This window comes from Cupressus sempervirens, chromosome 7, assembly GCF_028749045.1.
Source record: "Cupressus sempervirens isolate cs-2001-9-10 chromosome 7, ASM2874904v1, whole genome shotgun sequence".
In the NCBI taxonomy this organism is placed as follows: domain Eukaryota; kingdom Viridiplantae; phylum Streptophyta; class Pinopsida; order Cupressales; family Cupressaceae; genus Cupressus; species Cupressus sempervirens.
In genome coordinates this window covers 268,851,760-268,862,330 of record NC_143124.1, presented here as the reverse complement: position 1 = coordinate 268,862,330, position 10,571 = coordinate 268,851,760, and positions in this window count along the sequence as shown.

Here is a 10,571-nt window from a genome sequence, read left to right as displayed (position 1 = left end):
TATCTCACAACCTTCATGCAATAGTGTTCCTTACACTTATCCTTATCCGAGTCCTACTATGGTTCCTAATGTCACACCTATAGTACCTTCTATTCCAACAAACTTTTACACTCTTCCTAGTGTGTTGAATGTGTTATTTCCACCTATTTCCTCTATTATTTAAACTATCATTAGTATTTATCAAATTATTTATTCATTGCAACAACAACTTGCTTTCCTTACTCAATCAAAGTTTAATGTACAGTTTTGACATAAATTTTACAAAAGCATATCATGTAGCAAATATCGTTAGAAAAAGTAAAGCCATAACCTAGATAAATTAGTCTAGTTTTGATTAGTTGGGTTGATTACAAATTCCTATAGAACTTTCATCAAATTAGGTACAATAAAATGAACAATAAGTTGGTCCCAGCTAGCAGGATCAAATACAATTTTCCAAGGTGATAAAATTGCATATAAAGATGCATCACTTGTATGTCAGGCATGAACTATATTCCCTAATTTATAATGAATGGTTGGATATAAATGATCTAGAGCTTGGTCCAATAATGGAAGCCAATGATGTAACCATGCATGTAATGCAATAGTCTCCCTACGAGGATCCCAAGTATCTACTATTGTTGTTAATTTGGACAACACTATATGATCCAAAATGTTATGAAGTACTAAAGTTGGTAATAACTTCTCCCATGTCTCCATAAAATGTAGCACAGGTTCAAGGTCCCTTGGCTCCTAGGAATTTGTAGCAACTATTCTCAGTGTTGGAAGAATAACTTTAGTAGATAGTTGAGTGTAAGGAGTTAAAGAAGCAAGTTCTTTGTAAATGTCATAATCACAAGGCCTATTCCCTTGTAGAAGCCTCTTCCATAATGACATTACCTCTAAACCATGGAAAAGATTTTTAAGTGGTTCCCAACCTTGAAACACTCTTAATAGCAATGACAAAGAAAATGTACATGCAATTCATATATTACCATTATTTATTTATGTATGTATGTATGTATATGTGTGTTTGTGTATGTATGTATGTATGTGTACACACACACACACACACACACAAATGTGTGTGCCTATGTATGTATATGTATAGATAGATCTTGTCACAACAAAAAAATTGATCTAGTTGTATACATATTCTAGAATCCAAATAATAAATAATAAAACTCACTCAAGTCATGCTAAGTGACTTGCCTAAAGACCCTGCAAAAAAAAATGAAAACTAGGAGAAATGGGAAAAGTTTGATAGAAACTTTACTAAAACATATCATAGAAAATATTTTTAGAAATAAATAAGCCATAACCCAGTTAAATTATTCTAGTTGTTGATTGGTTGGGTTGATTACAAATTTGTATAGAACTATGATCAGATTAGTACAATAAAATGAATAATCAGTTGTTCCTAATTAGTAGGATCAAATACAATTTTCCAACGTGATAAAATTTCATATCGAGATGTATATATACATGTATGTATGTGTATGTATGTATATTTATGTATGGATATATGTAAGTATGTATGTATGTACATACACTGATCAATGGAAAGATCTAAATATTGGTGGAGATCAAGGATTCCATTAACATGCCCTTGTGATCTTTGTATCTCATTGTCATGCTCTTGTGATCTCTATATATGCATGTATGTATCTATGCATGCATGTATATATACATACATACTTACTTACTTACATGTGTGTGTGTGTGCGCGCGCGTGTGTGTGTTTCTATATATATATATATATATATATATACATATATATATGTATGTATGTATGTATGTATGTATGTATGTATGTATGTATGTATGTGTGTGTGTGTGTGTGTATGTATGTATATGTGTGTGTATCTATATATACATACATACACAAATGTGTTTTTTGTATGTATGTATGATGAGAGATCCTGACACAATGAAAAATAAATTAAACTCACTCAACACAAAGCATGGCCATAGATGTGATAGCAACACCTATTGGTAAATAGATTCTTCTTCTTCTATCTCATTTTTCATGTGTTTATTTCATTTAAACTATTATTTCTTGGGGGGCATTTTTTAATACTAGGTTCATTTTATGTAGGAGGTGTTGAAGACATTTCTAGATGTACCTTTGTTAGATGTATAGGAACACTAAAGAATTGTAATAAGTTTCTCATGAGAAATAAAGATGGGATTCCCCTAAAAGTAGTCCAACTTCCAACCACTTTAAATATTGAACATTTCTTAAAGATTTTAGATGTTATCAAGTAATTTAGATGTTAGGAAAGGCTGGGCCAAATGTGCTTCCACATTCACGTGGTTGGTTTTGATTAGTAAAGAATATTAAAATACTCTTAAAATCAAGTGAATCTCAACATTAACTAAAAAAAATGTGTTAGAAACATATAGAGACAAATACAAAGGGCAATAAAACCCTAATAACTTCATCTGGTAATTATGAGCTACTCCTATAAAGGTATTCTATAACTTATCTTTTTCGAGTTGCAACATTCAAAATGGCACAATATGCTTATTTTAGTGGAAGGACATCTAGTAATCAAATTGAGTAGTATAAATTGAATTAACATTTTTTTAATAATTTGGCTAGTTGTCACAAGTGTAACGCCATGTTATGATAGTTAGTCATCACCTACATGACATAACTATCACAACACCATTGCAATTACTATGACTAGTTCTGATGGATTAGTGTCATGTCCACAACACAATTGTCACATGAACATCACAATTGTAATGGCCTCAACATGAACTCTTTCCCCTTCCTTCTTCAAAGTTATGATAGTTTCATATGTCATAATTGCAATGGATTCCCTTGCCATCTCAATTTTCTGAAAACAAAATTATGATGCTCATCTAGGAGGAGGCAACTCATGGTTATATCGCTTGGGCATGTTGGTTTAAAGATTAATTCTGATAGCCGAGTGTCAAATAAACTTAACCATTTTTCACTATACATTCCAAGAAAAGAGTAGGAGCCGAGTTACAGTCATGTGCCGAGCAATCCAGTTTTATCAAGTGCCGAGTGATATCAAGTGTTGAGTGATATCAAGTGCCAAGTAATATCAAGTGTCAAGTAATATCAATTGCCCAGTAATATCAAGTGCTAAGTGATAAAATTTTGTTTAGGTACCGAGCTATCCAGGAAATAGCATTTGTTGAGCATCAGTAATGCTTCATGAACTGAGTAACTCAGAATATTAGCATAAGAGTTTGTAATTGCACAAACTATGATGTAAACCATTTTTGTAGCCAACACAAGGAAAATCTTGAAAGATCTAGAGATAAGAATGAATCTTTCACATTTCCTATGCAATCTACATGCAGCCAATTGGAAAATTGGAAAGGCATGCAACCAATCAGCAAAAGGCAAGTATTGTGCAGGAAATTAAGATTCAATGTGGATCATAGATCCATATCTAACCCTAAGTCTTTGAAGTCTTTTGAAGGAAGACAAAAGTCTCACTGTAATAAGGATGGATGAAAGAGGGAGAGAAAAGTGTTAAGGGAAAAATATAGTGGAATTTAGTGAAAGGAGACATAGAGGGTAAAAGCAAGAATTTGATATTTAGTAGATTAGAATAAAGAAAATGAGACGAACATAAATCAGATCTAAAAGGATCAAAATTAGAGAGAGAGCCATAACAAGTGCCTGCATTCAACAATCAAGGATTGCAAACTATCAAGTTTATAATATCTAATACTCTCTTACCATTGTATTAGAAAAGAAACCCTATGTAGATAGGTTGTCTTAATAGCTATTTGTAGATCCTTATCAAAAGGTGATTAAATCCTTTAACAGGGTGACACTTCATGTAAAGTTTTTGTAAATCCTTTAACCAGGTCAGTATTGATATAGTGTAAAGCCTTTAACAGGGTAGACCATTAGAAGTGGCTGAAAAATATTGCTGCAGTAATTTTGTGGGTATCATCCCCACCCCAATTTTACCTTCTTATTTTTTGGAGGGTTTCTGGGTTACCAAATTCCAGTGTTATGTGTTGTTGATGCATGTATTAGTTTCATGTTTATTTGATGTGTTTGCATGCATGCAATTTACTTTCAGTTAAAAGCTTTATTGGTTAAAGTGCGATACTTCTGATTCACCCCCATCCCCCCCCTCTCATAAGTATTATTTCCATATTTAAATATTCCAAAAATTGGTATCAGAGCACTTGGTTCTCATAATAAAAAGTCTAACAACTTGAAGAAAAAGATCTAAAGATGGAATTCTTCAAAATTGGGAAGATTATTGACAATCAAGTGATTGATGTGCAATTGGCTCTACACAAAGTAGAGGAAGCAAGGGAGGAATTGAGAAGATCATTGCAAAGAAAGAAAGAGTTTAGCCATAGCTGAAAATGAGATAAACTACAAGAAGATTGATACCACAAATATATTTTCCAAGGGAGACACTAAAGAATTTGATGCAACAATAGCAGAACTGATGGAGAAAAAGAAAGATCAAGAAAATGAGATAAGATCTCTCAAGATGGAACATGAATCACAAGCCATAATGTTATGTGAAATCACTAAACAAAAGAAAAGAGCAGTTGAGGACAAAGTCATCATGGAAGATGACAAAAGAAATCTTGCAAACAGACTGGAAGAAAAGAGTACTGAATTAACAAGGATCTCAAACATGCAGATGGATACACTTGCCCAAATGATGAACCTTCATCATGAACTAAATTTGATAGACATTGAGATCTCTACACTGAATATGTAGAATGAACAATTGCGAAATGACTTGAGATGAGAAAAGGAAATCTGAGAGAGCTTCAACAAACCCAATGAAGCCATCAAGTATTTTGAGCAATTGTTGAAATCCCCAAGATAAACCCATGATACATTAGGAATTGGATACAATAGCACTGAAGTTGGAGAATCATCAAAAGGTGTTGAACAAAGAAGCAACAAAGGAAAGGATTCAAAATCCACTTTTCATTACTGTAATAAGAAGGGGCATACTGCTAATGTTTGCAAGAGTAGGAGAATCAATCAGCCAAACACACATAAAAGCAAGAGTTATTGTCACAAGTGCAAAATGCAAGGACATATGACACAAGATTGCAAATCTAATGTCACAAGGACACAAAGATTTGATGGAAATTTTCATAATTGCAAGAAGTATGGACATAGGGCATTTGAATGCAAATTGAAGCCTATGTGGACATCAAATCAGCCAACAAAAACAAAAGGAAATGAAAGTCATTATCATTGGGATTACAACACCAGGTACAGTTGTCACTATTATTAGGAATATGGACATATACCCCAGAATTGCATAAGACCACATTTTAGGGGGAACTATAAAAGATGGTTGAGTCAAACCACATGTTTCAGTTCCTTGAAAACTGGTCATATCAGTAGGAATTGCCCAACAAGGTCAAAGGCACCAAGTTCTAAGTTCAAAAATGGAAAGGCAAAGATAGATGTTGAACACATCAGGAGTGAGATGAATAAGACATGGAAGAAGAAAGATGAGTGCAGCACATCAAGTGCAAAGATCACTTCACCTAATGGGTCAAGTGATCACACTTCATCTAATTAAGCAAGAATGGGTGTGTGGGACTAATATAATAAGTTATATCATACATCAGTCCCAAAACATAGAAGAGTTGCAAAGAAGAAATCAACATAAGCAAAGATGCTAAGCCAAAATTGAGAATCTTACAAAATCTGCCAAAGTTGTCTTCAGGTGCCGAGTTGCTAATAGCGACTAAGTTGATAGTTGATGCCAAGCTATGAAATATCAATAGGAGCTAAGAAAAGTGAAACAAAATGGGTACCAAGTCATGTTGAAATCCTTCAGGTGTCGAGTAGATAGTTGTCAGCACACTAAGCACTAATTACTCTATTTTGAAGGGTACATAGGTCAATTTTCGATCATTTATCACCATTCAAACATGAAGAAAAGATGAAAAGAGCGCAGAAGATCAAGGGCAGCTTAAGAGCCATTTGCAAGGATTTCCACAGTGATCTAGCACGAGTTTCATCAATTTGAGGTATTTTACTTAGGTGCCGAGCTACGCAGTGTTTATAAACTTGTTTAAACTATAAACCCTAGTCTAGCAAACAATGGCATCTGGTTTTGGAACCACTAAGGGAAAAGAGAGTCATGAAATATAGTTAGTTAGTAATGAAGTTAAGCAATCAAAATTCAAACCCATTCCAGAAGTTGCATACAAGAATGATCCCATAGGTGCATTATTCATTATTTTTGATAAAGTTGTCATGGTCCAAGATGTTCGTAGATGTTACAACTACAAAATTGGAGCCATAGGAGATCTAGAAATTTATAATGCATATGACAAGCTATGTGAGAAAAAAATACTAAAAGATGAGTTCTCAATAATAGGGAGAAAGGGATTGACCAAAACCTTAGAATTTCCAATTGTTTTCAAAGTTGAATGGGTACGCATAGTTTTGAGCAGAATACATGATGGAGCCTTTTGGTTACAAACAGGGCCACTAAAATTTACCACGAAAACTATTCATAGGGTTATTGGTATTCCAACCCTAGATCGGCCAAAGACCTTGCGTAGTGACAAAGACGAAGTAATAGAGAGAAATATTGGTGCTAAATGGAACAATAGGGGAATGACTATTGATACAATCACAGAACCCCTACTAGATTTTATTGTGAGAATCATTTCACACAAATTCTATTAATCAAGCAGGTTAAATAGTGTACCTTGTATAGCAGTTGATGTTGCATACAAATTGGTTAAAAAGGATCATACCTATGATCTAGCAGTGCTGATGTTTCAACAGATTAATGAGAATCTAGGAGCTATAAGGAAGATCAAGAGAGCTCACTGCAAATTTGGATCAGTTTTGGTGTGCATGTTTTTCTATCTGATGAAAGAATTCCCTTCTATAGGTAAGGTGAAATGGAATCAAGATAAAATAATTGTTGAACAGATCAATGGATATATTGAACAGATGGGTGATAATTTTGATGCCCAAATGACTAGCTACTTTGAGGACTTCAAAAAGTCCATGAAACAAAGAATGAGGATTCCAATCTCATTGACTGAGTAATATGAAAAAGACATTTGTTTTCTTGTAGATATTGATTATACTTATATACAGGAAGTTATACCTAGAGTGAGATGGCTTAAGCCACCAGGTTATGAACTTGATATTGATCAAGCCTCTACAGCAATAATAGCTCTCCTTGCAGAAGAAGTTGACAAGAATACAAAAGCCTTTAGAACTTATGATGTTGTAAAATCAAGGGTGGTAATAGATTTGAAAACTGCCTCAGCAGTAAAGAAGAAAGAAAAATTGGTAAGGAAAATCAAGAGAAAATTTGGTGTTGAAGGAGAAGGAACAACATAAGAGGAAGAAGAATACATTGAAGATGAGGGAGATGAACCTCAAGGTCTAACTCAAGGGTTAGGAGAAGATAAAGAGGAAAGTGATAAGGAAGAAGAAGCTGAGGAAGCACAAGTTAGAACCAAGGTCACAAAAAGAAAGGCCAAAACTCCTCCTGCTCCTCAACCCAAGGCAAAGAAAGTAGCTACTCCTACACCAAAGAGACCTACTACAAAGGCTGCAACATGAAAGGCCCAAGAAGAGGCAAAAGAGAAGAAGAAAGCTTCAAAGAAGATTGCTGCTGAGCCAAAGAAGAAAAGAAAATTTGTTCCCCAACCTAAAACATATGAAGAGTAGACTGAGTGAGAGGACAGAAACCAATTTCAAGTCTTAAGTCAAAAACCTCAGACTGCCATTGATAAATTATGCTCAAAAATTAAGAATGATGATTTGAAAGGTTTAAAGAACCTAAATTTTTCTAAGCTCACCAAGGGGGAACAAAATAAATTAGAGGAATTAGTGTATGCTATGATGGTTGATTATAAGCACACACCTCTAGAATTAGATGAATCAATGCCTATGGAATTGTACAAAATTGTAGAGGATAAATGGTATTTTTTTTTGCAAATGGAAAGGGAGATAAGGGAATCAACATTAGCCAGGTTATTGCTTGATTTGACTAAGGATCAAATAACAAATGTAGTTAAGATGCATAACAATAGATTCACTCACAAACATAGAACTTTTAGCATTTTGCAGAACAAAATTGAGGATGTAGTTACAAAGTCCACAAGATTGTGGAGGATAATTTACAAGAAAATAGAAGATGTTTACAATGAAGAATATAAGGTAGAGGCAAGTGCTAAGAAAAAGAAGAAGGTTGAAGAAGAAAAAGAAAAGGAACAAGTGGAGAAGAAGGTTGACAAACAAAAGGAAGATTAAGAGGCACATATAGAGGAGAAAGAGGAAGAGAAAGATATAGGTGAGCAACAAGATCAAAGTGTGCAAGACACACAACTATCACCTCCTAGTCCTCCTCATGCCATCATCACACCTGCAGAGATTGTCAAAATCAAGGATGTTACAGAAACTTCTAGTCCGAACATCAATCCATTAACTGCGAAGAATTTAGCAAAAATACTTGACCAATTAACACTAGTATCAAAACTATGTTCAAGTCCTATATTGGTTAGTGTTGATGAATTGGAGAATCCAGTAGCTAAAACAAAGGTAGTCAAGGTGAAAACACAAGAACTACCTTCAACCATACAACCTACTGGTATTCTATTCCTTCCCTCATCACCTCGACCAAGTGTAGTCACTGATACACTTTAGATGTTGAGTACAGCAGCAGGGGAAGTCAAAGAAACATCTAAATAGCTAGTAAGTTCAACCCCGCCTATTGATCACCAAAAGGATACAAGCTAAAGAAAAAGATGAGACAAGTAAGAAGGAGGAGTTTGCAATACAAACATTGGTTGCATTACCCAAATTTGGTACTCCAACACAGACTCTTCAACAACCGAGCAATGATAGGTTACCATTACAAATCAGGACACCAGGGTTGAGCTCATCAAGGGCAGTCAAGAAACTTCACTATGGAGTTCCTGAGCTTGATGAAGAAATAAAGATTCCACATTATGAATCCAGCACTCTCACTAAAGAGGAGATCAATGAAATTTAGAGTTCATTGGATAGAAGGAGACAAGAAGCACTAAGAAGAGAACACAAGAACAAACATACCATGAATGAAATCAAAGACATATTCATAGGAGCTTTCAGCTTAAAGTCTCTAGATGAGTCAAGGCTAATCATAGAGCAACTATCTGATATAGTTGACTAGGTGACTAGTGAAGACCAAGATACAGATGCTAAATTATTGGAATGGTCAGAGAGAAAATTCTAAGGCAAGGTAAATAAGAAAATATTCGGTGATATAGCACTATCACAAGTGGAGCTAGCTAAGAAAATTGAAATAGTCTAAACTATACTTGGAAACATATTTTCCCTATACAACAAGTTGTGTGATTTTTCCACATTCACACAGGACACTAGCCAGAGAATACTGAGCTTGGAGAGAAATCTGAAGATTTCTAGCATGCAACTCCCCACAAATCTAGCTCAGAGTGAGAAGCATTTTGTCCAATCACTTCACACATAAAGAGAGTTAGCTATCTTAATAGTAGAGGAGGCAACCACCAAAGCCAAATTGATGCAAATTCAATCCTCAATCACTCCTCATTTGGAAGTACTTCATAAGGAGTAGATGAATACAAAAATAGTCCTTAAGAAAGACCCCAATCTTTCTACATCTGATGGACTTATACACCTAGCAGCTGAGATTGCCATCCAGTATATGTCATTGGATATTGCACTAGGAAATTGGGATGTAGCTCTGAAGGTACTTCTTCAAGTAAACTGTACATTTTTGGCCAAGTATGGGATTTCCCTATTGAACCCTTGACATAAGTGTCAAAAAAGGGGGAGATTAAGTATGAGGGAGTTAAGTAAAGATTAAGTATGGAGGAGATACAAAATGAAATGATAAGTATGATGAAAGGGGGAGAATTTTGAAAAATTTTGATATAACATATTGGTTAGAACATAGAAATAGGATAGAAGTCACTGAGAGTACAAAGCATAATCTACTCATAGGGAGTCATAAGGTATATTTCTATTTGTTCTTAAAAAAAAAAAAAAATCAAGCAAATAAGAGGATGCATGAAATAATGTCAAGATCATAGGATCTTAGTTAAGTGTTTTTGCCACTCATGTCAAAGGGGGAGATTGTTGGTTTAAAGAATAATTTTGATAGCCGAGTGTCAAATACACTTAACCATTTTTCACTATACATTCTGAGAAAAGAGTAGGAGCCGAGTCACAGTCATGTGCTAAGCAATCCAGTTCTATCAAGTGCCGAGTGATATCAAGTGCCGAGTATTATCAAGTGTTGAGTAATATCAAGTGCTAAGTAATAGCAAGTGCCAAGTAATATCAAGTGTTGAGTGATATCAAGTGTCGAGTGATAAATTTTTTTTTAGGTGGCAAGCTATCTAGGAAACACCATGTGCTGAGCATCAGTAATGCTTCATGAGCCGAGTAACTCAGAATATCAGCATAAGAGTTTGTAATTGCACAAACTATGATGTAAACCATTTTTGTAGATGACACAAGGAAAATCTTGAAAGATCTAGAGATAAGAACAAATCTTTCACATTTCCTATGCAATCTGCATGTAGCCAATTGGAAAATTGGA